Source organism: Dendrobates tinctorius, unplaced genomic scaffold (assembly GCF_039654945.1).
Source record: "Dendrobates tinctorius isolate UK_male_01 unplaced genomic scaffold, ASM3965494v1 ptg000069l, whole genome shotgun sequence".
In the NCBI taxonomy this organism is placed as follows: domain Eukaryota; kingdom Metazoa; phylum Chordata; class Amphibia; order Anura; family Dendrobatidae; genus Dendrobates; species Dendrobates tinctorius.
In genome coordinates this window covers 15,326,874-15,340,071 of record NW_027361737.1, presented here as the reverse complement: position 1 = coordinate 15,340,071, position 13,198 = coordinate 15,326,874, and positions in this window count along the sequence as shown.

Below are 13,198 nucleotides of genomic sequence, written 5' to 3'. Positions count from 1 at the left end.
ATGGTTACAGCGATACCTTATTTAGTTTGTTTTTTTATGTTTTGTCGGTTTTATGCAATGAAAACTATTTTATATAAAAAATAATTATTTTTGCATTGCTTTATTCTGCGAGCTATAACTTTTTTATTTTTTCACTGATGATACTGTGTGGTGGCTCGTTTTTTGTGGAACAAGATGACGTTTTCAGCGGTACCATGGATATTTATATGCGTCTTTTTGATCGCGCGTTATTACACTTTTTGTTTGGCGGTATGATAATAAATCATTATTTTTTGCTTCGTTTTTTATTTTTCTTTTTTAAGGGGTTCGCTAAAGGGGTTAACTAATGGGACAGTTTTATAGGGCGGGTCGTTACGGACGCGGCAATAACTAATATGTGTACTTTTAATGTTTGGTTTTTTTTATTTCCAAAAAATGGATTTATTTGGGGGAATATTTTTTTTTTTTCTAATTTATTTGGCGATTTTTTTAAATTATTTTAACACTTTTTTTTATTTTTTTTTAACTTTATTAAATAGTCCCAGGTGGGACATCACTGTCCTGTGACAGATCGCTGATCTGTCACATCACAGATCACTGTGACAGATCAGCAATCTGTCACAGGCATTGAAGAAGACTTCCTCTTGCCTGCGCTTTGCAGGCACTGAGGAAGCCAGCTTCCTGCAGGCCCCCGAAGGCCCCCGTCACCATCTTGGATTCGGGGGCCTGCAGGAAAGGAGCCCCCCACAGCAGCGCTGTACATTGCGCTGCCGTGGGGGGCTCAGGGAAGCACGGAGGGAGCCCCCTCCCTGCTGATGCTTCCCTTTAACCCCCGGTACACCGCGATCGTGTTTGATCGCGGTGTGCAATGGGTTAACGTGTCGGGGCAGTCCGTGACCGCCCCTGACACATTGTGCCGCGTGTCAGCTGTGATAATCAGCTGACACCCGGCCGCGATTAGCGGCGCTCACCACATGGGCGCCGCTGATCACGGTAGACGTACTATCCCGTCCATGGGCATAGGGGCCCGGGTCCCATGGACGGGATAGTACGTCGGATGTCAGAAAGGGGTTAAATGACTCAGCCATAACTACTACCCCGGTTGTCCTTGTTTCAACAAGGCCTAGTTTCAAATAGAATTTGTAACCTAGAATGCGTTTTGTAAGGTCAGCCAGGGTTTCAGAGCATTGCAACAGTAGAAAGAGGCACCAAGGACCGTACAGGGAAAGTGAGTAGTGAAAGAGCAGTGAAGTAAATTAGCTTTTTTTTCTACAACTCACATTAATTATGCCTTGGGATCTCTCCATACTCCAGAGTATATTAATGGAACTTCAATTTGTGGAGAATAAATTTGCTGGGAATCAAATTTCCTGGTACAATCCATGCTGTTTGTCAAATTTGAATGTTGTCAGATCCACTCAACTCTAGTGCTAACTATTGTTTAAAATAAATCACCTGCTAGATTGTTGGATTTCTTTGACAACAGGTTTAGAAAATGCTGTTGTAGTGCATCCATTGTTTCTATCTTTTAAACATGGCCATCTAGCCCAGTCAATAATTGTCAAGATGAACTTAAGTTTCAAAGATATAAGTAATGGTAGCACTATAGTAGCATTACAGAGATGTCTTCATCTTGACACTCATTGACTAGGCTAGATGGCCATCTGTCTCACTCTATATTATTGTTATTTTGAGTCTGCTACTACCTTTTTGTTCAGGGAATTAACACACAGAATACAATTTTACTGTAAAATATAAAGGTGAGTAAATTATCAATGTTCAAATTCAAATTGCAGGCAATGGTAAATATTCACAGGTGAGTTTGGCACATTTTGTAATAATTTCTCTTTTACAATAGGATACAAAGTCGCAAAATGGTAAAAGTCTCATTTGAATTTTTGCAATTCGATAAATAAAAATAATATACTTTATGAACCTTCCCCACAACAGAAAAGACATTCCTATTAAAAGATCTTTTACCTATATTACTTAATCAATTATTGTCATGCTGGGTGAGGGAGAAGCTAGGTGCATAACAACAGGAAGAGGGAGGGGGGCAAAAACACTAGTAAAGGGGAATGGAAACCCCAAGGCAGATCTGACAGAACCCTGTCTGGCCTAACGTTCCTAAATTGGTTCCGCACCTATCTCCCAGCAGGAACCTAATCCCTGCCTGCCCCTAGCAATAGACCCTGGATAGCAAGGGGACAGGGTAGGTGCTAGTCAGCCCCCACTACCACTAAAGACAAAGCAGTAATTTCAGGGCCCACTGCCAGACGGGAACTCACCACAGCGCAGGAGGCTGGCCTGGATATCTGGTGCCAGGGATAAGCCCGTGGCTCCGGGTGTCAGCGAATGCGAGCGGTACTGGCAGTGCTGAGGCAGCTAGCCACTCCCAGGAGAGGGTAGACAGGACCTGCGGTCACGTGACAGAGAGTCAGAGGAGGTGGGTGGAGCCTAGCGCCGCTGTAAAGGGAAACAGTGTGGGGTTGCTGCAGCTCCGTGGGGCACCTGCAGGAAGGAGCGGAGGTCCCAGGGATGTTAAAGGGGAAGCAGACATAACATAGTCACATAAGCCAAGGTTAAAACACAGATAGGGCGGCACTGTACACAGGAGCAGTCAGAAGGGTAGTCAGAACGTAGCAAGAGATCAGTTAACTAGGACGGGCAATAAACAGTACAAAAACGGCGGGCAAAAATCACAATGGGGACTGATCCAGATCAGAACCAGACAAGCAGACAATAGCACAGGCACAAAGCACAGCATGGTCAGACACACTCAGCCATGGGTCAGAGTATAAATGACAAGGAATGGTCTCAAAGTGAGGCTATAAAAAGCCTCCCAGGACCCAGAAAGAGGCCATCAGAGTTAACCCTGTGACTACCTACTCCAAGAACCAGTAAACCATGACAAGAAAGACAAAGAGGGAATACATTTCGCTTGAGACGACAAATGAGAGCTCATGCCAGCAACCCTCTAACAGGCTCCAAGAAGAAACTAGTCAACTTCTAGCACTTCCAACAGACAGAGGTAAATAGAGTTAACACCAGCACCTTGCTGAAGGGACTCAGGGTATTTAAACATCCAGAAAGGGTGTGACAATAAGCAGCAGAAGGTGGAGGTCTCAACTAGGTCATAAATGGAGAAGGATATCACTCCATACAGAAAAGAAAATCAAGAAGGTGCTTGCAATGCAAAGTGCAATGACCTTCTACAGCCGGACCCAAAATGACTCTGTCACAACTGGCACACCCGTGACAATTATTTACAATCAGAAATGTCCATCTTGTTCTTCTTATGTAGGGAAAACATCTTGACTGTAGAAGTAAGATTATACAAGAGCAAATCTACTATTTGAACATCTAAAGAAACTATTCTAAAATAGAATGTAGAGGATATTACACAAACAACTTTGGAGAAATTGCATTGGCTCTACGGTTCTATTAAATCTTACATAATGTGACCACTATACTATTGGCAGTTATTGGAAGAGGTAGATTCTGTTTTCAATGTTGGTAATCCGCAATTATTGAGATATGTTGGATCTTATGCCATAAGAACCTGAATTTAAGATATACAGTACTGTAAATGAAGTATGTAACCTTAATGTGTTCTTGTGATTTTTAATGTATTTTTGTGAATTTTATTAATGTGCAACCATGTTGATAGTTAAAGGGAATCTGTCACCCCTTTTTGAGATATCATATAATAATATCATTCAATTTTGTGTCACATAAGGATTCTTTTGCTTCCCCCTGACCCCGCACCTTTCATGCATAAATATCTTTTTTATATCGGTTCAGATGTATGTAAACTGCCACGGTCCGGTCCGCTGGGCGGGGCTTATTCAACTGCTCCCCCCCTCCCTGTCTTGCTCTACACAAGAAGAAATGCGTATATGTTCCTCTGGGTAAATGGTTGATAACCGTTCTTCACCGCTGTTTTGTCTCACATACACACACACTAACTGTGCAGTATATTCAGAGTTTTTTGTTTTTTTTTAACTATTTCTGCTGCTAATCTGTAAACTATGATATCCTCTCACTAAATAGATTCACCCCAAAATTGTTGTGTAATTTCCAGGTGCTTGGATGCAGTAACACAAATGCTGCAGAGCAGGGGTTACCTACTATTTTATTATTCAACAGTAATTAACTCCTCGCAGGGAGATAACAGGGGAAATGGGATGTTAACCTGAATTATAACATGGTTGTTTAACTAAACAGTCTTTTGTCATCAAATTCACTTATCATGGCTCCGCAGTCCATCACTCTCTGAAGGTCCAGTGGGTAATAGAATGCCTGGTGGAGGTCGGTGTAACGTCTTTGAGTGTCCTCGCCCAAGACACGGTCCTACTTCTGGCGGCAACGGGTGGTCTCCGATTCTGCCGCTGAGCCCCAAATCCATTTAACTGCAGAGCCGAAGGGTAGAGCTCTCCACAAGGTTCCTCATGACCTGTGTCTCTCTGAGCAGCCACCGCCACTTTAAGGGCTGCCCTGCAAAGCTATGCTTGGCGTGTGCTTTTCTGTATGACAGTCAACACCTGAACGTATCCGAAAAAAGAAAAAAAAAAAAGGTTCCAGCTTCTGAATTGATCCATAATTTTTTTCTTAAAAATACAAAAAAGCCATGATAACCAGTTCACGAGTGCCAGTAGTGAATCAATTCAGAAGCTGTGCACGTGAGACTACGTGAGTTCCGTGCTTCCACCAGAAGCTGTATCAGGTGAGCTGGTTACCTTCTCTCTTTTCATAACACGTGAACGTCCATGCTGCGGTGCTCTGCCTGACGCGGATTACCCTGCATGCCCGCCGATGTGAGTGAGTCTCTCACGCAGATGCCCTGTCTCTGCCTATCGTTCCCCTCACTGCTGCCACGATCTGCACCTGAACAGCGTTCTCGCAGGCAGACCCCCTGTGTACCCGCGCAACCCCTTTTAACCTCCTTCCCCTGGCCATGCCCCTTTCACCTAGGTTACCGGCTCACTCCATCTGCAATTTCATTTCCTAGAGCAACAGGAGGTTCGGCCCCAGCAGTTCCAGACAGTTACAGTTGCTACGCTGCATTCCCTACTTTAGCTTTTATACAGGTTGTATTATTTTATGTGATTTTATAGCTGCAAGGCATTGTATAGGAAGTCTGTCTTACTGAACCTAAGTTCATGTGAGCCTTCTCTGGCTGTTGCAGTTTTCTGCATCATCTAAATCAGGAAATTTTTGTGATTCATGAAAAGAGAATAGCACGTTGTTCAATTCACCAGGTCCAAAAACTTTCTTAATATTTTACTCAAGATTGATTCACATTAAATCAATTCGCTTGTCTCTAAACATAAGTCTTCTACTTTACGGTCCTTTACTGAACCTCCACATGCATCATATTATGTACAGAGCAGTGCAGAACACTGCTTTGCTCGTATTTGGCAGAAAATTGGAACAGCTCTGTGAGGGACAAGGGAGACCCCATTTTGGATTATAGGTTCAAGACATCTCACGCCACTCCTGAAATGTGACTCCCACCCTTGGCATTCCCCAGGATGAATGTTTTTCTTTAATTAAAACTCAAGGAACAAGCTCTTTGAAGCTCAATGACTAGCAATTTGCACAAGGGTGTGAGTTCTAGTGCAGGCACAGCCAAACTGGATTCCTTTTGCATAACTCACACACCACAGGTCACAGCAAGGCTCTGAGGTATTGAATCTAGGAAATTACCTATAATAACAGAATTTAATATCTCTGAGACTAACCGAGCACATAATCGGAACCGACATTCCTTCTCCCACATGCCCGTGCCCACAGTCACCTGTAGCCCTCTGTGTTATGGAGTTATGAAGTGTAGCTATCAGGGATTACATACAGTAGGCATACTTGGTCTCCCTTCACAGATAAAATGCAGCAGAATCCAGTGGCAGCACTGCCGACACATTTGGAACTACGGGCAGAAAGTTATGGGCCATCCATGGTTCTGCCTGGAAAATCATACTCTCAAAGATGGGAGAAGAGAGGCTGCACAAGCCCAATGGTGGGCACAGAGTGTGGGAGGGAACAGCTTAGGAGATAAGAGGCAGCTGCTCATTTTGAGCTTAGTTTTCGACTGGCATTAAGATCCGTTAGCTGACGCAGCCAGGAAAACCACGTATCTAAGATTTGGCCCTGTGATCCATCAGATCCTCCCTGTGGTCACATGCTACATAACACGGTAATTGCAACCTATTTATACCTTATCCTTGTACTACACTCTTGACTGTATACCCTTTGTCGAGCGAGGAACTGGTGGCAGCATATGTACTGTGTTAGTGAGGAGCCCTGACAGTCATAGCCAGGAGGATTACATATACACTCACTGGCCACTTTATTAGGTACACCATGCTAGTAACGGGTTGGACCCCCTTTTGCCTTCAGAACTGCCTCAATTCTTTGTGGCAGAGATTCAACAAGGTGCTGGAAGCATTCCTCAGAGATTTTGGACCATATTGACATGATGGCATCACACAGTTGGCGCAGATTTGTCGGCTGCACATCCCTGATGCGAATCTCCCGTTCCACCACATCCCAAAGATGCTCTATTGGATTGAGATCTGGTGACTGAGGAGGCCATTTGAGTACAGTGAACTCATTGTCATGTTCAAGAAACCAATCTGAGATGAATCGAGCTTTATGACATGGCGCATTATCCTGCTGAAAGTAGCCATCAGATGCCTGTTCTTAGCTGAGAGGAGTGGTACCCAGTGTGGTCTTCTGCTGCTGTAGCCCATCTGCCTCAAAGTTCGACGCACTGTGCGTTCAGAGATGCTCTTCTGCCTACCTTGGTTGTAACGGGTGGCAATTTGAGTCACTGTTGCCTTTCTATCAGCTCGAACCAGTCTGCCCATTCTCCTCTGACCTCTGGCATCAACAAGGCATTTCCGGCCACAGAACTGCCGCTCACTGGATTTTTTTTCTTTTTCGGACCATTCTCTGTAAACCCTAGAGATGGTTGTGCGTGAAAATCCCAGTAGATCAGCAGTTTCTGAAATACTCAGACCAGCCCTTCTGGCACCAACAATCATGCCACGTTCAAAGGCACTCAAATCACCTTTCTTCCCCATACTGATGCTCGGTTTGAACTGCAGGAGATTGTCTTGACCATGTCTACATGCCTAAATGCACTGAGTTGCCGCCATGTGATTGGCTGATTAGAAATTAAGTCTTAACACACAGTTGGACAGGTGTACCTAATAAAGTGGCCAGTGAGTGTATAACCCCAGCCTGGACTGGTGATGTATATCCCCCCTCACTGGGAGCGTCTCAATAACTCGTACCTATAAGTGAAGCCTTTCCGGTGACTATTTGCCCTTGGTGCAGTTCCCTGACTGACCTGTGGCAAGTGGTGGCGCCAGAGAGCCAATCCCTGCTGGGTCCTTCTCTCCCCCTTCCTCTGTGCGATCTGTCACAAGTTCTTTAAAAATTATACAAAGCGAATCCTGCATGGCAGTGCACATATCTTGTGCAAGTCTGTTCTAAAAAGCTATGCAGCCTCTGCGCACCTACATACATGTTCTGGGCCAATGTGAATTGGCCTTTTAGCCTGTGCAATTTAATCACAGTTTCCATGCTCTGTACACTTCTGCCTCCTACACGTTTATAGTCCTCCTCCATATGTTCACCGAATTAATGACCTTTTAATTACTCATTATGTGACTTTTAAATGTGTTCTATTCAAATAAAAATCTATGCCACTGTTTCATTTGAATATTATAACAGACTATCAGCAGGCTTTACAAGGGAGAAGACTGCAACAATATGAACAAATTAGTAGGGTAAATCTGATATGCAGAATTTTCTATACTAACAAATCAGTAATACTAACAGATATTGTTCCTGTTCAGGAAAAATTATACAAAATGTTCTGATCTTTCATGGTCCTAGAATTGATACTGTTGTTCAGAAAATATTGGATTAATTTCCATGAAGTAAAAGAATATTTTTGGAGCTTTCATACTTGTAAAAGAGATGCAGTCATTTTTTGTCTTGGTAATAAAATCACTGTTTTTAGATTATTTTATGTGATTGGAATAATCATTAACCCCTTCACAACATGCACTGTACATGTACTGAGACCACATCTTTTCCGGCACATGTCAGATGTTTTGAACGTTGTGTTTCTGTTTTTCACTCCCCTTCTTCCCAGAGCCACAACTTTTTTATATTTCCATCAATATGGCCATGTGAGGGCTTGTTTTTTGCGGGACAAGTTGTACTTTTGAATGACACCATTGGTTTTACCATATCATGTACTCAAAAACAGGAAAACAATTCCAAGTGCAGAGAAATTGCAAAAAAGCGCAATTCCACAACTGTTTTTTGGATTTTTTATTACCATGTTCACCAAATGCTAAAACTGACCTGCCAATATGAGTCTCCAGGTCATTACGAGTTCATAAACACCAAACATGTATAGGTTTGTTTTTATTTATGTGGTAATAAAAATCCAAAATTTGTTTAAAAAAATGGGTCCTTTTCCGAGACCCATAGCCTCTCCATTTTTCCTGATCTTGGGTTGGATGGGGGCTTATTTTTTCTGTGCCGAGCTGACTTTTTTACTTATACCATTTTGGTGCAGATATGATCTTTTGAATGCCCGTTATTGCATTTTAATGCAATCTTGCGTCGACCAAAAAAAAGCGTAAGGCTGGTTTCACATTTGCGTTTTTTTTGCGGTAATTTAGCGCTAAATAGCGCATGCGTTTTTTTTCCTATACTTTGCATGGGATGCGCTTATGTGCGCATACACATGCGTTTGTACGCGTTTTACCGCGCATGCGTTTTTTTGCGGTATGCGCTCGGGTGCACAAAATGCAACTTGTTGCATTTTTTGTGCGTCCGATTTGCCTCAAAAAAACGCATGCGCGCGCAATGCGTTTTTTACAGCAAGACACCCATTATAAGTCTATGGTGAGCATATGTGCGCATTGGCATGCTTATGTATGCGTTTTTTTGCACATGCGGTTTTTTTTTTACCATTAGTTTAGACAATGGAATTTAGGGGTTTGGGTAAAGTTAGGGTTAGTTAAGGGGTTTAGGGTTAGGGTTAGGGTCAGGGTTAGGGTTAGGGTCAGGGTTAGGGTTAAGTATGGTTTGGTTAAGGGTTAGGGTGAGGGTTAGGGTTAGGGTTAGGGTCAGGGTTAGGGTCAGGGTTAGGGTTAAGTATGGTTTGGTTAAGGGTTAGGGTCAGGGTTAGGGTTAGGGTTAGGGTTAGGGTCAGGGTTAGGGTTAGGGTTAAGGTTAAGGGTTAGGGTCAGGGTTAGGGTTAAGTATGGTTTGGTTAAGGGTTAGGGTTAGGGTCAGGGTTAGGTTTAGGGTTAGGGTCAGGGTTAGGGTTAGGGTTAAGGTTAAGTATGGTTTGGTTAAGGGTTAGGGTCAGGGTTAGGGTTAGGGTTAGGGTTAGGGTCAGGGTTAGGGTTAGGGTTAAGGTTAAGTATGGTTTGGTTAAGGGTTAGGGTCAGGGTTAGGGTTAGGGTTAGGGTTAGGGTCAGGGTTAGGGTTAGGGTTAAGGTTAAATATGGTTTGGTTAAGGGTTAGGGTTAGGGTTAGGGTCAGGGTTAGGGTTAGGGTTAGGGTCAGGGTTAGGGTTAAGTATGGTTTGGTTAAGGGTTAGGGTTAGGGTCAGGGTTAGGGTTAGGGTCAGGGTTAGGGTTAGGTTCAGGGTTAGGGTTAGGGTTAGGGTCAGGGTTCGGGTTAGGGTTAAGGTTAAGTATGGTTTGGTTAAGGGTTAGGGTCAGGGTTAGGGTTAGGGTTAGGGTCAGGGTTAGGGTTAGGGTTAGGGTTAAGGTTAAGTATGGTTTGGTTAAGGGTTAGGGTTAGGGTTAGGGTTAGGGTCAGGGTTAGGGTTAGGGTTAGGGTCAGGGTTAGGGTTAGGGTTAGGGTTAGGGTTAGGGTCAGGGTTAGGGTTAAGTATGGTTTGGTTAAGGGTTAGGGTTAGGGTCAGGGTCAGGGTTAGGGTTAGGGTTAGGGTCAGGGTTAGGGTTAGTAAAGTCATGGTTTGGGTTAGTGTGAGTGGCCACCTAATGTTGGAAAAAAACGCAAACGCGGTAAAAAGGCACTAAAAACGCATACAAACGCTTAAAAACGCTGCGTTTTTTTCATGCATGCTCATAAAAATGCTTGAAAAAAATGCAGCAGTTGTATGCTTTTGTATGCGTTTTTCAATGCGTTTTTTTGCGGGAAAAACGCGCTGCAAAAAAAAGCAAGTGTGAAACAGGCCTAAGTCTGGCGTTTTGACTTTTTCTTTCATTACGCTGTTTAGCGATCTGGTTGATTCTTTTTATATTGACAGATCGGGTGATTCTGAATGCTACAATAAGAAATATGTCTAAGTTTTTGATTTTTTAATATTTTAAAACCTTTTTTTTACTTTTGGCGTGCTTCAATAGTCTTTATGGAAGACTAGAAGCTGCCATAATCCAATCGGCTCAGCTGCATACAGGCTATTGATCAGGTTGCCTGTATGTATCAAAAAATGCTCACTTGCTATGAGCGCTGACCACTGGGTGGCGCTAATAGCAATCCGGCAGTGACAGCCATAGAGGTTTGCTGGAGACTCCTGGTTGTCATGCCAACCCATCAGTGATGGAGACACCGATCGATGGAATTTACGGTGCGCGGAAGGTTGGTTCTACTGACAGATTCTCTTCAAGTATATCTGTGGATTGAACATTGTGACTATTATCACACCAGTATTTGAAGAGGAGTATCATCATAAGCAACTCTTCACAATCATCTTTTTCCAGCTTTACTGGTTTAAATATAAGTTTTGCAAAATATAAATTAAAATCTATGGAAAAAATATTTTTTCTATTTTTAATTTATTTATCTATTATTTATCTATTATCTATTTTACTCACTGAAATAGCTATATTAATTCCACAGCTTTTTACAGACATTATCGTCAATCTCCCCATTGGGACTCACAGTCTACATTTCTTATCAGTATGATTTTGGAGTGTGGGAGGAAACTGGAGAAACCAGAGATACCCATGCAAACATGGGGAGAACATACAGACTCCTTGCAGATGTTGTCCTTGGTGAGATTTGAAAGCAGGACTGCTGCAGTTCTTCATTGCTAACTACTGAGTCACCATGCTGCCCATTAAACTAAAACTATATTATTTCTTGGAGGTTTTTTAAATATTTGCACATTTATGGCTCATTTATCAGTTTATAACTGAAACATATAAAATACATTATTTAAAAATAAACATAAAAGAAACCTTTGCATTAGACCAAATGCATACAAAATTGGTAAGTGGAATTACCATACATTAAAGGGAACCTGTCACCCCCCTGGGCATTTTTAAATAAAAGAGCCACCTTCAGCAGCACTAAGGCTGCATTCTGTGAAGGTAGCTCTTCTGTTTCTGACCCCCAGTAACGCAGAAATAATAACTTTTATAAATAGGACCCCATACCTATGTTGAGTCCCATAGGTATGGTGTGTTCCCCCTGAAGCAGCCACCTCCCCGCTGTCAATCATGTCTCTGTAGCATCTGGGCATCACCCTCCCATAGTCGTCCATCATGCCCCTGCTCTGCCGTCTGTGCCGCTCTTCCCATAGTCGTCCATCATGCCCCTGCTGTGCCGTCTGTGCCCCACCTCCCAGGGGGACGACTCCATACCTATGGGACTCAATACAGGTATGGGATCTATTTTTAAAAGTTAATATGTCGGTGTTACTGGGGGTCAAAAACGGAAGGGCCACCTTCACAGAATGCAGCCATAGTGCTGCTGAGGGTGGCTCTTTTAGTTAAAAATGCCCAGGGGGGGTGACAGGTTCCCTTTAAAGGTGTTGTCTATTATTCGGACAAGTCATTCTTACCTGCTATATTTCTCCATATAAAATAAAATGCTATACTAGCCTTCAGTTCAGGCTCCATTTCAGCCTGATCTCCTGAGCCTTGCATGACGCTGATATGCTACTTGAGCCCTGCTGCCAATCAGCAGCAGCTTCTCACTTACTTCCTTGGGAAATATGTTACATTTGGAGGAAGTGAGAGAGCAAAAGCAGCTTACACTTCTGGGGGTATCAGTTTGGACCAATAGAATTGAAAAAAAAATGGATGCTGACTGGCTGCAGGTCTGAAGTAGCATAACAATGTCACACTGTCCCAGGAAGGCCTGGCACCAAATGTAGCTGGAAAAGCACAAGCACCAGAAATAAGTATAGTCTGTTTTTATTTTGCTCATGGGAATATTGCAATAAAGAAGGGGTTGTCTACATTGTGTACAACCCCTTTAAGAAAAAAAAGTATTCATATCTTTAACCCCTTCACCCCCAAGGGTGGTTTGCACGTTCATGACCGGGTCAATTTTTACAATTCTGACCACTGTCCCTTTATGAGGTAATAACTCTGAAACTCTTCCATGGATCCCGGTGATTCTGACACTGTTTTCTCGTGACATATTGTACTTCATGTTAGTGGTAAAATTTCATTCAAATAACTTGCGTTTATTTGTGAAAAAAACGGAAATTTGGCGAAAATTTAGAAAATTTCATAATTTTCCAACTTTGAATTTTTATGCCCTTAAATCACAGAGATACGGCACACAAAAAACTTGATAAGTAACATTTCCCACATGTTTACTTTACATCAGCACATTTCTGGAACCAAAATTTTTTTTGTTAGGAAGTTATAAGGGTTAAAATTTGACCAGCGATTTCTCATTTTTGCAACACCATTTTATTTTTACGGACCACATCACATTTGAAGCCACTTTGAGGGGTCTATATGATAGAAAATACCCAAAAGTGACACCATTCTAAAAACAGCACCCCTTAAGGTGCTCAAAACCACATCAAGAAGTTTATTAACTCTTTAGGTGCGTCACAGGAATTTTTTGAATATTTAAAAAGAAATGAACATCTAACTTTTTTTCACAAAAAAAATAATTAAGGTTCAATTTTTTTTATTTTACCAAGGGTAACAGGAGAAATTGGACAGCAAATGTTATTGTGCAATTTGTCCTGAGTACGCTGATACCTGATATGTGGGGGGAACCACTGTTTCGGCGCATGGCAGAGCTCAGAAGGGAAGGAACGCTGTTTGACTTTTTCAATGCAAAATTGGCTGGAATTCAGATCGGACACCATGTCACGTTTGGAGAGGCCATCATGTACCTAAACAGTGGAAACCCCCACAAGTGACCCCGCTTTGGAAACTAGACCCCCCAAGGAACTTATCTAGAT